Source organism: Anabrus simplex, chromosome 6, assembly GCF_040414725.1.
Source record: "Anabrus simplex isolate iqAnaSimp1 chromosome 6, ASM4041472v1, whole genome shotgun sequence".
Taxonomy (NCBI): Eukaryota; Metazoa; Arthropoda; class Insecta; order Orthoptera; family Tettigoniidae; genus Anabrus; species Anabrus simplex.
Window position 1 is genome coordinate 141,919,803 of NC_090270.1, and position 19,817 is coordinate 141,939,619.

Genomic DNA, 19,817 nt, shown 5'->3' on the forward strand with positions numbered 1-19,817 from the left:
AAATTAAAGCGTAAATATCGAAGAAAAAATGAACAATGTAAACATAAGTACAGTCTTTTTAAAAGTACATACCATGTGGGATATTGAGCAGCAATATATTAAAAATAATAACTCTTCCAATTGACGAAGCACTGAGCGGAAGTTATGTTTATTTATGAATAAAGTTCAGTGCGCCGTATAGCATTAAAAGTCCAGTGTGCACTAAAAGATGTTATAAAGAAGAATTTTCAGTTGAATGCTGGCTTCTTGAGTTTGCTGTTGTATATTCGAAGAAGTTACGTCATTTTTTAAGGTATTCATAGACGTCAAAACACATGGATGTTGGAAAGGCTCTTCAGTTTTTTGGAACTAGGTAATTGTTGCGCGTGGAGGCTTAGGAGTCCAGAGAAGCGCTATATTATGCTAAAAAATGGAGATCCATAAAAAAGATCCCGTGCGTCGTATAAAAATGACAAATTGTGAAAGTGGAAATCGAAGAAGGTTGGTTTTCAAGCGATGATGTTGTTCATTCAGAGATCAATTGAAATTAAAGTACCGTAACATTGTCTTCTCAAGATGTTTATAAACTAGAAATAATTGTCGATGCAAAGTAAGATGCTAGAAGAAAGCTCTTCTGCTTCTGGAATCTTGAAGGACGATGGATGTTTCACGAGGCGGAATAACATATATGGAGTTAAATAAAGGTGGATATAAATTCGCAGTTCAATGCGGACCATAAAATTGACTCTGAATAAATGACAGTAGGAAATAAATAAATTTGGTCAGTGCTTCGTCAATTGGAAGAGTTATTATTTTTAATATATTGCTGCTCTATATCCCACATGGTATGTACTTTTAAAAAGACTGTACTTATGTTTACATTGTTTATTTTTTCTTCGATATTTACGCTTTAATTTACTTCAGGCTGATGATGACCTATTACTAGGTCGAAACTAGTCCCTATGTAATTTAAACTATTTACATTTTGTATTGAAAAGGTGGACCCAAAAGAATAATATATTAATTTACTCTATTGTAATCTTAACAGATTCCATTCCAGAGCGGCTAGAGCAAGTTATAAACAGGAACGGGGCATGGACTGATTTTAATTAATTGATTAATAATTATTAACTTTCAGGAAGGGAGGAGGAACTCGTCACTTGCACTTGTTGTAAAGTCAGTATTTGATACAACTCTTTAGTTACCGGTATTTAATACCCATTTCACAATTAGTTTTGTGTTGAATTCCATTTTTCTTTCCTTGAAATTATGTATCTATAAACTGTGCATTTATGTATATTATTTTACTGTACGTTTATTTTATTTATACATTTTCTAGAAATATACGATACATTCATATTTTTGTTAAGATATTTCTGTAAAAAATTGTTAATTTTACAATAATTATTTATGTTGAAATGTTGCAATAATATAATTTTTGTTGTATATTTTAAGACATGACTTTGTATTTGAACTTGAATTGTAATGGTATTAAATTATTTTTAGATGTATTTTCTTATTGCTCAAGAAGAAAAATGTATCTTGAGTTGTTTTTATAAAGAAATGTTTACAAAGTTACAATACTTTATACATCAATATCTTATTTTAGCATACTAATTTTCTGTTTATAATATCCATCGTAATTCTATATCCGAGGAGGTAAATTGTGATGATATAACTTCGGTAAAATCCAGGACAAAGTTACGAACCACTAAATGATGTTTTCAAATTATGATCCGATATAATGCAGCTACAAAATATTCCTACTAGTATCAAATACTTTTCGGTTAAAAACCTCCTTTACCTCTTGATACTGTAATTTTCAGAGTGGGTTAGCTACTGCTGCACTTCAATACATTTGCCACTGTGTCCATCCACAACAAGGTCTTGTAGTAGGCTGTCTACATGTAGCAATCCGTAAGTGAGAAGGTGGGTCTCTGTGACTTCAGCACTACCCCTCCACTCCCGTCCCTCCTGTTTTGTACTGGAGTGGCCTTCAACACTACTCCTTTACTCTCTCCCCTCATTTTCAGTACTGGTGTGGGGCAGTGTTGATTGTTTATGTCGGGACACCATTAATGTGCATGTGTGTACATTACCTTGTTATATGCCTATTGATTTAACATTCCTGATATAGCATACTGGTATGAATCTCCATGTAAACTAACTAGCCTAGGTGGTTCACACATTTCTGAGTCTTGGCACTTACATATGGTTCATTGGAAAGGATGAGTGTAATTAGGGGAATGTCTATTCAAGACCAGCTGTTAAAGTGACAGGTTTAAATTTCTAAGCAATTTAGATTTGTTCAGCTTCAGTATGGGCTCAATTTTATAACGTGACTGGTTGTAAATGAGTAGGCTTATGCTTTGATTTACACCTTTTGGTTTGTTTTCTAAAGAATAATTAGAATTCACTGCAAGTTAAAATTATGTAGAATGATCACTATACTGTGTTTGTCTTAATAAAGGTTGTTTGTTGTGAACAGTTGTTTTTAATTTTGGTATGTGGTTACTTTCTGGTTATTACACAGTAATTCACTTTTAAAACTCTTATTGTCTAGAACTTATTCTGTTTATTGGTTAAAAGATAGGTTCTTTTTTAAATTTTGATGCTAAATAGCTACATTAATAAGGTGGTTGTCCTGTTAGTGACAGGCAGAATTGAATATAATGCATTTGAGAACTTGAGGGTTGATATTTACATTCAAAACTATATTCTCGAGTTCAACATAACCTTTAAAAGTTGTAGGCCTAATTTACGTGGTACAAAGTTTCCATAAACTGACTAGGAAGAAGAGTTTTGCTTATCAAGGTTGCTGAACTGAAAGAAGTTTTCAAAGGAATTTGACGAAGTTTCCCCGGTAAAATTGAACGTAAAGTTTCGAGATTTTAAAGTCTTGTACCGTTAATTAACGTTTGAAACCAAGATTCTAGTAATAGCTAAATTTCTAGAGGGATTTATTTCCTACTACACAATTATTTTGCCATAATATTGCACTATTAGGAAGGCACAGTAAGTAAGTAAACTCGTGTCCTTGTCCCGAGGTGGCGCAGCTCTTGTTAGGCACACCCCCGATGGAGGCGAGCTGCATGTACCATTCCAACCACATACTAGCCCTCCTGCCATTCTTAAATTTCTAGCAGTACTGGGAATCGAACCCGGGCCCCCAAGGACGGCAGATTAGGAAGGTGAAAATCATACAAAAATTATGTGAAAGGATAACTAAAATAAATGAGAGGAGAGATCCTTTCTTTTGCTTTCCAGGGACCCGTCAACCTGCCCATTAGAAGTATTCTTACTTATATAGAAAAATTTAATCCGACACTATACCAGTCTCTGAAATGCAGCTGTTTTCTGTGTTCCTATTCGCTGCAGGGCAGTTCCTATTGTCTCTGATAGAACTCGTATCTTGTGTGGCCCACTGCTACCTCTTTCTATGAAAATAATGATACCACAGAATTTGAAAGTGATTTGTCATGGCATGTGCCGAATGTACTTGCAGTATCCATGACCTAGCCAACCAATGATCTGGTCACTAGACAGTACTGTCACAGGAGATACTAGAGGACTGTAGGCTGCTTTGCAGCTCTAACCTGGGGTCTAATATCTCAGACCCCCTTTGCTTGCCCCAAGCCCAATGGTCTTGTCACTAGCCTGACCATAATTCGTTAGTGGCAGCCTGGTGTAACACACTGTGGCATTATGTGAGCCACACCATGTTGGATTCTGAACCTCTCTTTTGCGAACCACTTATTAAAGTTTACCTTGAAGTGGCACAGTTTATTCCTGGTCAGTAATGCTTTCCCTCTGTGCAGCTATTAGTAATTTTCACTTCCCAGTGTCCGGCTCCTTGGCTAAATGGTTAGAGTGCTGGCCTTTGGTCACAGGGGTCCCATGTTCAGTTCCCGGCAGGGTCAGGAGTTTTAACCATCATTGGTTAATTTTGCTAGCATGAGGGCTGGGTGTATGTGTTGCCTTCACCATAATTTCATTATCATGATGCACAGGTCGCCCAAGGGTGTCAAATCGAAAGACCTGCACCTGGCGAGCTGAACATATCCTCAGACATTTCCTGTATTACCTCCCAATCTGGAGCCATTCTATACAAAACGATCATTTCATTTCATCCTAATCTAAGCTGTCACTAAATGTAACTTTTCTAATGAACATACTGTATTAATGTGTTAAGAGCCTTGATAGTTTGGATGAGAGTTGTATTGGAATTTTAGGCAGTGGTGTGGTATTCATTTCATAGTAGACTACAAAATTCTTAATGTTTGTTGATATTATTTTTGAACGGCAAGTAGCCTTTTACTTTCGTTCCAGTCAAAAAATAGGATCACTTGTAACTGGTACAAAATTGATCTACTTGGATTGCAAATCGTTCAAAAAGAAATTTTTTCGTGCCACATAATATGAACCACCGGACTGTTTTGATTGCTGTTAGTATGATTACAATTATTCCAGCTGTCCCACGTGGATAACTTGACCATATTTTTTTTGCAAATATTGCAGTATCTCAGTAAGCATCTGGCGTTCATCAAGCAATTTAGAGCATTGCTGTATGAAAGTGAACTTTTTCAACATACTCTGAATTATTGGTCATCTTGATTTCTCGCATGTTCTTCCACAACTCAATATTGCAACCATCTTAAAAGCCACTCCGGTAAGTGAGGTAACTGCTATACTAGAATTAGAATAGGTAGCTGGCTGTACCCAGAAATAATCAGTGACTTACATTATGCATTGCCGGGCTGAGTGGCTCAGACTGTTGAGGCGCTGGCCTTCTGACCCCAACTTGGCGGGTTCAATCGTGGCTCTGTCCGGTGGCATTTGAAGGTGTTCAAATATATCAGCCTTGTTACAAGATATTAGAATCATTCCGTATTGACGGTTTTCACTTTACAATGGCGAAAAATGAGGGTATCCTCCTATTCAATACATCATATATTCCGTCATTAGACGGAGCAAACAAATTCAGACATGTTTCGGCTCGCTTGAGCCATCTTCAGTGAAAAAAATTAGGGGGTTGGAATAATTTACATAATATAAGTTGAAAAAATGCTAAAAAAACATAATGAAAGAGTAAACAAAAAACAAAAGAGAGCTTAGACGGAAAACAAAATTAGCACAAATATACAATATTTACATCAATATGCAGAGCAAAAAACTTACTGCGACAAAATTCAGTGAAACAGGTGTTAATTTGAAATAATAATTGATACTAAAAACTGCGTTAACCTAAGAAACAAGGGAATGAGAAAACAAATGATGCAGATGGAAATGAATAATAGTAGCGCATGGTGAGGTTGTGGACCTCATAGTTTACAAATTATTGGTTTAAAAATGACAAAACAGTTTGAAATTGCTGTCAAAATCGTCCTAGTGGAAACCCATCACATCAAATTGGTCAGGAGGAGAGCGGGAGCAAACATTTTTGAGAGAAACCAAGCCTGAATTAACCTGCAGGTGAAAAGCCTGTGACAAGGAGAAAAAAACACCATGAAATTTAAGGCTTTAGAAATAGCAGCATTCTCAATATCTTCTCAATCTAGCGGTCCCTTTCTTCATTATTGTTTCATAATGTTGGCTGGTGTTTTGCCTTATTATAGAGGGGTCGAAAGGGCCGCATATAAAAATATGAGAAGCTGTGTTAGGTAGAAGACAGATGCATAGTAAATTGTAGTAATCTAGTGGAAACCGTCAATGAAGTTCTAATCTGTAATGGAAAAAAATGAGGTTGTATGAGAAACATGGGTTGATAAGTAAAAAGTGTGGAATGGTTGTGAAGAAAGCTTAAACTTACGGTGTGCAGTAGGTGGTTGTCCTCTCTAGTGGCCTGGCTTTCTCAAAGTAACGGTCTCGTTCGCGTGATCGAGTCTATTGTTGGTTCAGCTGTGTTTGCTAGGATGGAAGGAGCGGATAGATTTATTGGCATGTTAAAGAACTCCTGCGGGACTGAATTCCGGCACCTCAGCATCTCCGAAAACCATTAAAGTAGTTAGTGGGACGTAAAACCAACAACATTATAACGTTATGCATTGCAATCTGATGAAAAGTAGCAACCACATAAGAGGCAAAAAGCTACAAACAAAAGATACAGCTGCTCTTCCTAGAAAATTCGTACAATTTAGCATTAACTTCAGAACATTCATTGTTCCAGTTGTTTGTGCCCATTAAAAGAGGAGCTCTGTCCCAAAATTGCATGGTTGACTACTGTACATTTGAGTGCTAAGTTCACTTTTAAGCTACTCTGTAGATTGCATTATTATTATTATTATTATTATTATTATTATTATTATTATTATTATTATTATTATTATTATTGTTGTTGTTGTTGTTATCATAATATCCATACATACATTATCATTATAGACTGTTATGCCTTTCAGCGTTCAGTCTGCAAGCCTCTGTGAATTTACTAATTGTCGCCACAATCCTCTATTTGCAACTAGTGCTGTGGCCTCATTTAGTTCTATACCTCTTATCTTTAAATTGTTAGAAAGTGAGTCTAACCATCGTCGTCTTGGTCTACCTCTACTTCTCTTACCCTCCATAACACAGTCCATTATTCTCCTAGGTAACCTATCCTCCTCCATTCGCCTCACATGACCCCACACCGAAGCCGGTTTATGCGTACAGCTTCATCCATCAAGCTCATTCCTAAATGACCCTTTATCTCCTCAATGCGAGTGCCCTCTTGCCATTGTTCCCACCTGTTTGTACCAGCAATCATTCTCGCTACTTTCATGTCTGTTACTTCTAACTTATGAATAAGATATTCTGAGTCCACCCAGCTTTCGCTCCCGTAAAGCAATGTTGGTCTGAAAACAGACCGATGTAAAGATAGTTTCGTCTGGGAGCTGACTTCCTTCTTACAGAATACTGTTGATTGCAACTGCGAGCTCACAGCATTAGCTTTATTACACCTTGATTCAACCTCACTTACTATATTACCATCCTGGGAGAACACACAACCAAAATACTTGAAATTATTTATCTGTTCTAGCTTTGTATCACCAATCTGACATTCATTTCTGTTGAATTTCTTACCTACTGACATCAATTTAGTCTTCGAAAGGCTAATTTTCATACCATATTCATTGCACCTATTTTCAAGTTTCAAGATATTAGACTACCGGCTTTCGGCACAATCTGCTATTACGACTAAGTCGTCAGCATAGGCCAGAATGCTTACTACATTTCCACCTAACTGAATCCCTCCCTGCTATTTTACACCTTTCAACAGATGATCCATGTAAACTACAAACAGCAAAGGTGAAAGATTACAACCTTGTCTAACCTCTGTAAGTACCCTGAACCAATAACTCATTCTACCGTCAATTCTCACTGAAGCCCAATTGTCAACATAAATGCCTTTGATTGATTTTAATAATCTACGTTTAATTCCATAGTCCCCCAGTATGGCGAACATCTTTTCTCTTGGTACATTGTCATATGCTTTCTCTAGATCTACGAAACATAAACACAACTGCCTATTCCTCTCGTAGCATTTTTCAGTTACTTGGCGTATACTGAAAATCTGATCCTGACAACCTATCTGTGGTCTGAAAGCACACTTGTTTTCATCCAACTTCCTCTCAACGATTGGCCGCACCCTCCCTTCCAAGATGCCAGTGAATACATTGCCTGGTATACTAATCAGTGAGATACCTCGATAGTTGTTGCAATCCTTCCTGTTCCCTTGCTTATAGATAGGTGCAATTACTGCTTTTGTCCAATCTGAAGGTACCTTACCAACACTCCATGCTAATCTTACTATTCTCTGAAGCCATTTCATCCCTGTCTTCCCACTATATTTCACCATTTCAGGTCTAATTTCATCTATTCCTGCTGCTTTATGACAATGGAGTTGATTTACCATCCTTTCCACTTCCTCAAGTGTAATTTCACCATCATCATTCTCCTCCTCCCCATGTACTTGACTGTTCACAACACCACCAGGAAGGTTTCCTTTTACGTTGAGATAATGTTCAAAATATTCCCTCCACCTCTCCAGTGATTCCCTGGGATCTATTATGAGTTCACCTGAATTACTCAAAATACTGTTCATTTCCTTCTTCCCTCCCTTCCTAAGATTCTTTATTACTGTCCAGAAAGATTTCCCTGCTGGTTGACCTAGCCTTTCCAGGTTATTACCAAAATCTTCCCACGACTTCTCTTTGGCTTTAACAACTATTTGTTTCATTCTGTTTCTTTCATCTACGTACAAATCCCTGTCTGCCTCGGCCCTTGTTTGGAGCCATTTCTGATAAGCCTTCATTTTACGTTTACAAGCTGCTCTCACTTCATCATTCCGCCAAGATGTTCGCCTTTTCCCATCTTTACACACAGTTGTTCCTAAGCATTCCCTTGCTGTTTCTACTACAGCATACCTGTATGCCACCCATTCTCTTTCTATATCCTGAACCTGGTTACAGTCTACTGTTCGAAACTTCTCACTAATCATATCCGTGTACTTCTAATTTCCTCATCCTGGAGATTTTCTACCCTTATTCATTTGCAGACAGATTTTTTTTTTTTCAACCTAGAACTAATACCTGTAAGTGTATTGGATACATGTTTGGTATTGTACTTAATTCATATTTTCTACATTTCTCTCTTTCAGGGGCTAAGAAAACCTTTCGACATCAAGGAAGAGGAGAAGAACTGAGGCTGCTCAATGTCGTAGGAACATTGCTGATCTGGCACAACATTCAGCATAACTGTATGAAATGGAGAAGAACAACATATTAAAAAAATTCAAGAAATAACAAGAATTACTTTATGTAAAATTTGAAAATGCCAGTATCCTACCCTGCGTACATATTTACAACTGTAAGGTTCTTCAGTCTGTCAAAACTAATTTATGAATAAATAAAACTTATAATATACCTGAAAAAGAAAAAAATGTAAAATGGCATGTTTCATTCATGAAAGAACATCACCAGATTCTGTAAAATCATGCTTTTTTAAAAAAAACTTATGAATTGTTTAATATTATTGAGATATGTGAAACCATTTATGTTAAAACCTGTGTCACTCTACCAATAATTGTTAAAATATTATAACTTATACTAATTGCAAAGAACAGTAGTTATTTCAAGGAGGTTAGGAATTGTAACTGACAATCTTTGTCAGGGTTTAACGAAAGAAATATTCAAATGTTAAATAATAATGTAATCTACATAATAGCTTAAAACTGAACTTACCACTCGTCAGTTTGGTTGTTCTCTCTTCACTGGTTCACCTAGAAGTGCAATGTCATGCAATGTGTTGACACTGGCATTGCGACAATTGGCTTGTCTACTATAACTTGCCTTTACGTCATGGTCCGGTGATGTCATGGGTCTTCCTGGAGTTGTAATTATAGCTTATGATTATCTGCATCATTATTCTTACTATTATTTATTGATCATCTTTAGCAAGCTGAAAAAAGAAATTAGGAACTTTTAGAAAGTGCTGTTAACAGCAGAATATTGAAAATGAAATCTGTATATTGAACCACAGATGAAGATATACTGAATTAGGTTGGTGATAAAATATAACTAGAAGAAGAAATAGATTGATAGGATACATCTGGAGACGTCCCACACTTGTTTATTTAGCTTGGAGAGAAGTGAGTGTTGGGAGTAAGAATTGTAGGAGGAGGCCAAATGAATATAACAAACTGATTATACTAGATATAGGCTGAAGTAGTTTGTATAGAGATGAGTAGAAAGTTCAGCACAGGATAGGGTAGAGCGGAGAGCTGCAACAGACACCTGGTCATGGAATAAGGAACTTCACAAAATTGTCATTGTTAAAATATTACTAGATTGTATTACCAGCTTGCTATTCAATATTTCAGATTCTCTGTTCAAGCAGTTACTCTGTAGACCAGGCATCACCGACTGACCTGTATTTTAGTTTTGTGTACTGCATTGATGATTGTGCAGCAGGGTTTTGTGCTTGAAGCCGCGGAGGCAGCTCATTCACTGCAGTGTATGGTGGTGGGTCGGTTAACAGTGTTACTGGACAACAATTAATTACAATTATGAGTTATGACTAATGGCAGTGTACTAATTTTTATTAGTTTTGTCATTTTTGTCTGCAGGTTAATTTACAAAAATGTGGCTTGCTGCTGTTGAAGGAAAAATTATATTCCTGCATTGTATAGGTGTCAGGGTGAAAAATGAGTTTTGTTTTGATTAGTTTCAGTTACAAAATGTATCATTAATCATTTCATTTAAGAATAATATGACCCAAACATACCTTAGGTTCATTTTTTTAAATAATATGCCACAGAAAAGATAGTGTTTTCATGTTCACAATGTGTTTAAAACAAAACCAGTTACTGGTAATTCATTGTAAATGAATAAGACTAAAATATTGTGTTTCCTGTCCCAAAATAAAATGTATTTGCTTTAATTGTGTGTATTAAAATTATGATACTGATTCAGTTGTTGACTGCCTGGCAGAACCTGATTTAATCCCTCCTTCCCCTGCTGCACATGCACCGCTTGGAGGACAGGCCCATACAGGCAAGTAACTCCAGCCTACATTATAGTGCACTGAATCGGTGCATCCTGCTATACTTTTGCAAGAGGAAAATGCAGGAACATTTCTTTCAAATTGTGCATTGATGAATATCAGAGAGAGTTTTTATTTTTTTTAATTCATAAGAATGTAAGAAAGCAGGTGCTTGCAAGTGTAAAAACAGTGCACCATTAGTTTGTTATCCCATGCTTGCAAAATTTTACATGTATTATTTACATGAGAATGGAAAGACAAGTTGAAGCTGAGTTGGGAGAAGATCAGTTTGGTTTCAGAAGAAATGTAAAAACTTGTGAAGCAATCCTAAGTTTACATCTAATCGTAGAGGATCGAATTAAGGACAAGGCCGCATACATGGCATTTGTAGATCTAGAAAAGGCATTCGGTAATGTTGATTAGAACCAAGCTACCGGTATTTGTGATTCTGAAGGTGATTGTGATCAGATATCAAGAAAGAAGAAGAATTGAGGGCGATGATGATGATGAAATCCAGAAAGGAGTTAAGGAAGGCTGTAATTATTCCCTTCTCCTTTCCATTATTTATATAGAAGAGGCAGTAAAGGAAATCAAAGATGAATTTGAAAAAGGAATCACAATCCAGGTAGAGGAAATCAAGAACTGTGAGATTTGCCAATGATATTATTTTATCTGTGCAGAAGATCTGGAGAAATTGCTGAATGGCAAGGATGCCATCTTAGAGAAGGTGTACAAGATGAAAATAAATAAATCTAAAACAGAAGTAATGGGGTCAATCAAACGAAGTTAGGTGATTCAGGAAATATATTAGTAAATGAAATCTTAAGGAAGTAGATGAATATTGTTACTTGTGTAGTATCATAACTAACAGTCGCAGAAGTAAGGACAACATAAAATACAATCCAACACAAATCCACTAACAACTTTGGAAAATGGAATCAGTAAGTCATTTTCTGATTTCCTTCCCTTACATTTATTAATCTGTATTAGGGTGGCAACAGCCAGCCATTGTTCTTAAATTTTCAATTTGTCTTCGAAACACAAAGTTGAAAAGATAATTTTTTTAAATCCTCAACACGATTCATTATGCTATATATTCATCTACAAATGTTAAACTTCCACTACTAACAGTGGATGGGAGAGAACCTGCAGATTCAGTCGCGGAACACACTAGATGATATAATGTTCACAAGGCTTAAGTGATTGTGCAAAATGCGGAAGTACCCGGCAGGTGAAAATGAAGGAAACTAGCATGTGGGCAAGTAGCAGGGTGGCCAGTGCTCTTCACTGTAAGACACCTTTCTCTCTGCTGGCCTCGTGTAGAAAAATTTTATAAAACACAGGCAGATGTAAAAAATAAAAATAAAAAAACAATTGTGATGAACTTCAGGAAGGTTTAATTGGTTAACTATATTCCATTTGAATTTGGCTTTACAATTACAAACAAGCGGGTCTGTTGATATAGTTTAAAAAATCCATCCTAACCACATTTAATTCATGTATGTATGTTGGGTATTCAACCCGAAGGCTGCTTTGATCCTCCACAGCTCTGCCAACAGCTGTCACTGAAGAGGCATACTATGGAAATGAGGAGTGAGGTAGTTTCCCCTTGCTTTCCTCACTGAGCCAGAAGTTGCTATTACATATCAGTCTGCCAAGCCCACTGAAATGCATGCAGCAACTGACCCTATGAGCGATATTTTCACACCATCACACCATTCATAACAGGGACTGGCTGCATAAGGAACGGTATTACTAGCATCGCTCATACCTCAGTCACTTTCATATTGTCAAAGCCAAGGATGAGACTGAGACAGGACAACGAAAGTAACAAATTTATTATTTAATTCATACCTGTTTGTTTTTAATTATGAAGCCAAACTCAAATGGAATATACTGTACAAAACCAATATAATCTTCCTGAAGTTCATACTGTTCTTGTACATCGTAATTGTACCACAATTCTGATCACACAAAGTACAATTTGGATCACACACATTTTCCCTACACAAAGTATCTCTTTCCTTTTCCCCCAACACATATTTAATGATACCATGCATTGCAGTCCTGGCATTGAATCCATGGTCCTTTTATCACGTAATTCTCACAGTTATAAAGAAAAAAACCAAACCCCACGGGACTTAATCCCCTTGAAAAGGCTCTGGCCTGCCCAGCAACCGCTGCTCAGCCCGAAGGCCTGCAGATTACGAGGAGCCGTGTGTTCAGCACGATGCATCCTCTCGGCCGTTGTTCTGGGCTTTCGAGACTAGGGCCGCCATCTCACCGTCAGATAGCTCCTTAATTCTAATCATGTAAGCTGAGTGGACCTCAAACCAGCCCTCAGGTCGAGAGAAAAATCCCTGACCTGGCCGGGAATCGAATCCGGGGACTCCGGGTGAGAGGCAAGCACGCTACCCCTACACCACGGGGTCGGCTCACAGTTATAATTCAGATGATAAAATCCACACTGGTTATCTTTCAAATTCTCTTGTTGAGATATCATCTTGAAGATTTGTTGTGCTTGACATGCCGATTATCTTTTGATACCGGTACATGTTTACGCTATTATCATTCTTAAAGAGAGATTTTTTGAACATAATAATCTGAAAATGCTGATTTGATATTAAATGGGATGAAGATATTACTTTTCACTTTAATGGTGTGAATTTCTTTTCAGCTGATGATAAGATATTTTTCATAGATTCGTGGTGTGATACAGATCTTGTAACATTATAAGTTGATGTTGAAGCATTTTTCCATAATGGTTGAATTATGTGGTGCTGAATTCATACTGAATTTCAGCAATTCATTACATTCGGTGACAGGATGATGATTAATTTTGGTTTGACCGTTGAAGGAGTCTCAGGAATTTTAAGCAATGGTATTGTTTCTTGGATAACCAGCTGACTGAAGGTCAATATAGGTGCATAATTGACCATTTCATATAAACTTTCTTCTCTGACCTATGCAGCATCTTCAGTGGGGAAAAATGTAAACATCTATGATTTAAATTGTACCATTCCATTTGATTGAAAATGTATCACATGTACATCAACAATGGATCCATAAAGTAGTTACAGAAAAATACAAGAGATAGTGCTTGCAGTATCATACTCCTATCTTGAGGTTTGTAGAGATATTGCGTTATTATAAATAGAAGCTAAGACAGCTTCAAACTTATAACAATGTGAAATACAATGAAGCATCGCTTACCATGTAATGTAAAATCAGCCATTCCTTATAAACTAATAGAAACAGATGTATTACTTTTCACATTCACAAAGGAGCTGCTTCACTCTTCCCATAGCCAGTCACATGTTAGTGTTACTAACATTGAAGAATGAAATATAGCAGGTTTTCTAAGTTTGATCAGAATTGTACTTATTTTAATTTAGCCTCTTAACATAGCAATTATTTACAAAATTGTGATTCATTCTTATCTAATTTTGTTTTATTGTTAAAATGGACTCTTTATTGAATAACAGTGACAGTGGTAACAATGAAAATAAATTTTTCAAACTTAACAATGAAATATATGCCACTGAAAAGTTCCTGATCTAAAATCCCGAATATACTCATGATATTTTTATGGGTTCTTCTTTTAACTTACATGTAAAATAAATAACACAGCACTAAACAGATGGCAAATAAGATAGCATGACACTCAATACCGTACAAGAAAGGCATTGTTCATATGTTTGTGGCTGTGTGAAATGCCCTCAAACAAAGATCAACATACAATGCTACATCGTACTCCTTACAAATGTGCCTGGATTCCCTTCGTGCCTTCTTCCCTCTAGCATCGCGCATACTGCTACACATCCTGTACATCCTCGTTAAGTTTCGCTTCTTATCTGTTGGAGGAATCACTGAAGGAAAATGGCGGCCAATAAGTCGCACTGAGGTTGCTTTTGCTGATGGACAGCCTGCTGCTTTCGGAGAAAATTCCTCTCTGTGATGTGCAATATTCTCAGCACCCCCTGTGGGTGGGGGACACAGACAAAGAATACACCCACGGTATATACTGCCTATTGTAAGGGGCGACCAAGGGATGATCGGATTAGACCCATGAGACTACTTGTAATTAGCACCATATTTATTCAACCTTAACGATATAATTGAACACTCCTTCAATTGTGGTTTTACTTAGGCTTGTATACTACATGACTTTTATGCGGGGAGAAAACTGGCTGGGCAGTATATGTACATTTCTTTACGTAAAATTATGCTGACGTCTGTCACTTGTAACTAAACACGATATCATGTAAAAGATTAGAATGCATAATACGTATACAAATAATTGTAGTGTTACTAGGAAAATACATGATGGCAATTCACAACAATAGTCTGAAACCTTTTTTAGAAATTAAGCTGCAACTTAAAACTTACCTAACAATTCCTAAGGCTTCAGTTTATACATTTTTTATTTTCCTGAGGATTTCTTCTTCTTAGCCATGAGTTTGTCTACGGTAACTTTTCTATTGTTATTCAATGATATATTACAAAAGATGTATATATATATATATTTGTCAACAAAATGTTTAAAACTATTTATTTAATCACTGCATGTTTTAAACATGACGTTTTCATTTTCCAGAACATTGTTGACAAGCGAAATCAGAATTTTTCTCTGAGAATCCTCATGTAAAAACTTTAGTATACAGGTTTACATTTTGTAGCTCTAAAAGAGTCTGGTACAACACCTTTTGGTCCAGGGCAAAAAAACCAAGGCCGCACTAGATAGACATTTTTTTGTCTGACTCAGGGTTGTCAAAGTCAGGATAAGTTGTCAGCTTGATTAAGCCAGTTATTTATTAAGATTTTAAATAAATGACCAGTATCAAACAATTATTTACTTTTTGTGTTTCGCCAAATGGGTTTTGAAAAGTGGTCTGTAAATTGCTTTTGCACAGCTTTTCAAACATTTTCCTACTAACACTGTTGTTATTAGAAATTATGCATGCTACCTTATAAGCTATAGTACTATCTGTTAATACTTTAAAGACTTGCAAAGTTAGTTCTTCTAAGAAATGTCACGTTAGGTTCTTACATGGAAACAAATCAACGTCTTTATTTTTTTAAAGACTGGATGACAACATAAAAGTTTGTGCAGTTGTAGCTAATGTAGTGTTATTTTCTCCGCTTTTACTACTAAAAGCAACTCCCTCTACCTTTCCTCCTACCGGGAAATTTGGCCGTGCGGCTGTGAACTTGCATTGGGAGATAGTGGGTTCAAATCCCACTGCCGGCAGCCCTGAAGCTGGTTTTCCGTAGTTTCCTATTTTCACACCAGGCAAATGCTGGGGCTGTACCTTAATTAAGGCCACGGTCGCTTCCTTCCAGCTGTTAGGCCTTTCCTATCCCATCGTCGCCATAAGACCTATCTGTGTCGGTGCGACGTAAAGCCACTAGCAAAAATAAAAACAAAAAATAAAACCTGTCCTCCTTTATAGTTAAGCTCATGTTTTACGTAGACTCCATCCAACAAGTTACAATCTTTCATGCTCCTTTAACAATTTTAGTTTCTTTTTCAAGTAATTCCAATGTGAATCATCAATACCCGAATTTCCCGTGCCTAATTTTGCAGTAAAAGACTGTGAATAACTGGGTGAGGCATTGTAATAAACGTTGACTGTCTTATCTTCTTTTACGCCCCAGGAAATGAAAAAAATATTGAAGTGAGCCATGTTATTGGTATACAGGACTACAGGTAAGATACTTTCTTTGCAAAGGCTATATTTAACTGTTCCTTACAAAATTATACTTCTGTTTTGTCGTGGACAGTCACTTTTGACTTACAAGCAAGTCTAAACAGGAAGTTATAAATACTTTTCTAATATGACCATTTTAATATCTTGCCTCTGTCACCTAGTGCACGTATATCAGGGTTATCACTCATGAAAATATCATGTTTAATAGCTTTAAAATCAACAGCCTCGTTTAATGTTAAGGAAGTGCCAATTTTCGGAATATTTTCCTCAGTCATATACATTTTGAAATTCAGAGACTTTGGCTGTTAAAATTGACGAAAACTTTGTCCAAATCTAATTTGCGTTTAATACTGAAATTACCCTGAACGTCATCGAAGTCCTTGATCCTGTCATATTCTTCCTCAGCTTTCTTTTTTCCTTCCTCTTCCCGTTTTTCAATTTCTTCTTGTCTTTGAATAGGATTTTTGCTCGGTGTTGGAAGATTTTTAGACAGATAGACAGGCACATTTTCAAACTTAGGAACAGCGTTGTTTGAGAGTTTTAAATGGTTAGGTTTTACAGTTAAAATAGACACCTCAGGTCTTTTAACAGAATCGTCCCTAATTACGTAACTTCGTCGAAGTATTTTATGCACACAACTGAGCTTGCTGAAGGGACGAATTCGGCTCGATGGATGGCTATGATCCACTTTTGTTTCTGAAACAAGTCAGTAGGAAATTTAAACACTGAAATACAACCAGCTATACAACACGACGTGGCCGTAATTCACAATGTTCACACACATTTAAATCATTCAACACCATCGATAGCCTCACTGCTCCGAGGTTCAGATCAGCCTACAAGTCACTGGCGAGAAGTGAAGCGGCTGGCGACTTGTGTGACGTAGCGTCCGAAGTGGAGGGGGAGCCTCTAGTTGGCCTTGGTCTATGCCTATGATTAGTACCCACTACGTGAGGAACACCATAGGTTTGCATTGCCGGAATGTGAGAAACACCATAGATCTGTGTTACATGTGTGCATTTCATTACCTTGAGTAGTACCATAATGTGTGGAATACCGCAAGTCTATGCTACTTTTGATTAGTACCGCAACATGACAAATACCATGATTCTACTTTCCTAGTGATAAGTACCATTATGAGGGGCCGATGACCTAGATTTTGGACCCCTTACTACAAGCATCATCAGTTCAGTATTGTGCTTTAGAACAGACCTTGGTCAGTAATACTATTGTTTTAACGCTAGTTTCTGGGAATGTGGGTCATTGCAGGTTGGATCCACTGATTGTTTTAAATTCATATCCATCCATTCATTCTTCATCCTCATGTTTTGAATTCTGGTCAGTGGAGGATTTTGGACTTTTAAATTGTCATTACATTTAGTCTCATTTCATACCATTAGGGGCCGATGACCTATATGTTAGGCCACTTTAAACAACAAGCATTATCATCATCATCGTTTTCTCAATGACAGCCACACGAAAGTCAAGAGCATTCTTCTTTCCTCCATGTTTTTTGAAGAGGACAAAAGCATTCCATACTGCTAGTTCCAAGAGGTGTAAAATATATTCCTGTAAAACCTATAAAACTTTTTTCCTCTCTTCCATGGGAGGGGGTTAGTAGCAGTGTGTTGATCTACCTTATCAACACCCCCCCATTGTTTCCCTATACGCAAACACAGATTTTGGTTTCACAACTTCCTTTTTTCCGTCCTCCGTATCTCTCCACTTCTGCATTATGGTTAGTAGATAGGATTCAGACATCTCTCTTGTCCTTCCATTTTATTGCAGTCAGTTTACCTTGCTGGAATGCTGCAATCTCCCCCTTCTTGAGTTTCATGCTCTGTAAATTTGGAGGCATATCTACTCTATTGGCATGCACAGTGCCTAACATATCTGTGCAATTGGGAATTAGAATGTTGGCCAGTTGGGGAGAACTGTAATAGTTATCCACAGTTAGACAGTACCCCTTGCCAGAATGAGTGGCTCAGACAGTTGAGGCGCTGGCCTTCTGACCCCAACTTGGCAGGTTCGATCCTGGCTCAGTCCGGTGGTATTTGAAGGTGCTTAAATATGTCAGCCTTGTGACGGTAGATTTACTGGCACGTAAAAGAACTCCTGCGGGACTAAATTCCGGCACCCCGGCGTCTCCGAAAACCATAAAAGTAGTTAGTGGGACATAAAGCCATCAACATTATTATTACAGTACCCCTTATTCAGCAGGGATAATAAATCTAATCCCATCTCTTCTGTTATTGTGGGGTTGGATTTACAAGTCTTTGTTCCAATATGGTTTAATATACTGAGCATACAGTGTTTTATCGTAACTGCTATCTTTTATGCTAGCCGTGAATTCTTTTTAAAATATTGTCAAGATGCATTGTTATAGATACTGCATAGTCTGTGAAGTGGTGTATTTTGATGGGCAGATGTTCTAGCTTTTTTATTTGAAAATTGTAAATGAAATCTTGAATTTGGGTGTGACACATGGAAATTCAGGAGGAAAAGGAATTCAGGATTATCAATTTGTGAATTTATTATTTTATATATGAACACTACCACATCTTTCTGCCCTTGATCTTCTAAACTCTCCATTTCTTAGTTTAACAAAATCTCATTGTATGAAACCATTTGTGGATATTGAGATGTTCTTATAAAACATAAATATTTCAAGTGTTTCTTTTGTACAATTTCAAGTTGATACACACGCATTTTGTACCTAGGGCTCCACACCACGCTCCGTATTCCAGTTTTGGCTGACTAAGGTGTTGTAGAACTTGATACACATTTTTATGTTTTTAAATGGCTTCACATTTCTTATCACAAATCCTAAAATTCTACATGCTTCAGCAACCACTTTCTGTACATGAGGAGTGAAGGTCAGCTCTGATCTAATAATAGTTCGAGGTCTTTCCATTTGTGGCTCTCAGGTCATCACACCCTAACTTGTGAGTGTAGAGGAACGACATGGACACACATTGTGGAATGTTTAGATATAATTTATTTCCTATAGGCCAGTCTGTTACGTTATTCAGGTCTAACTGGAGATGTTCATAGTCGCTAATGGTTAAAATGGCTTTGAATACTTTGAGGTCATCAGCGTATAGTAGGAATCAGAATAATTCACTCGATCAGGTAGATCATTGATAAATGTGAGAAATATTAACCCATTTTAGACCAAGGTTTGAAATAAGTTCAAAATACATCTTTTTTTTTTTTACTATCCATTCATTTAAGGATAATTTATTGCATATACAAAGGAATTTCAAAAACAATTGAGAGAGTATAGTATTTACAGCATGGGTTGTTTTTGACCCCAACATTCAATTTGACGTTTACCGGCATAACTATGCGTTAAATATCACTTCCAAAGCACTGAGACATACTTTATTGATAATTCTTCTCTGTTCAAAAAGAATAATAAAAATTATATGTTATTAATTTCAAAACTCTGCCATCCAGTCCGGCTCCATGGCTAAGTAGTTAGCGTGCTGGCCTTTGGTCACAGGGGTCCCGGATTCGATTCCTGGCAGGGTCGTGAATTTTAACCATCATTGGTTAATTTCTCTGGCACGGAGGCTGAGTGTACGTGTCATCTTCATCATCATTTCATCC

At 36.9% G+C, this 19,817-nt stretch overlaps 1 long non-coding RNA gene across 3 annotated transcripts in view; it reads left to right on the forward strand.

Moving 5' to 3' along the window:
* LOC136875576 (uncharacterized) overlaps window positions 1–19,817 on the forward strand; it is a 108,836-nt gene that overhangs the window by 43,674 nt on the left and 45,345 nt on the right. For 2 of the 3 annotated variants that reach the window (XR_010860475.2, XR_010860476.2), the window contains one exon: window positions 8,612–10,363. The exons of the other annotated variant lie outside the window; for it this stretch is intronic. This is a non-coding gene — a long non-coding RNA (uncharacterized lncRNA). Of the gene's footprint in view, window positions 1–8,611; window positions 10,364–19,817 lie in introns of those variants that run through there. 3 annotated transcript variants of the gene reach the window in all.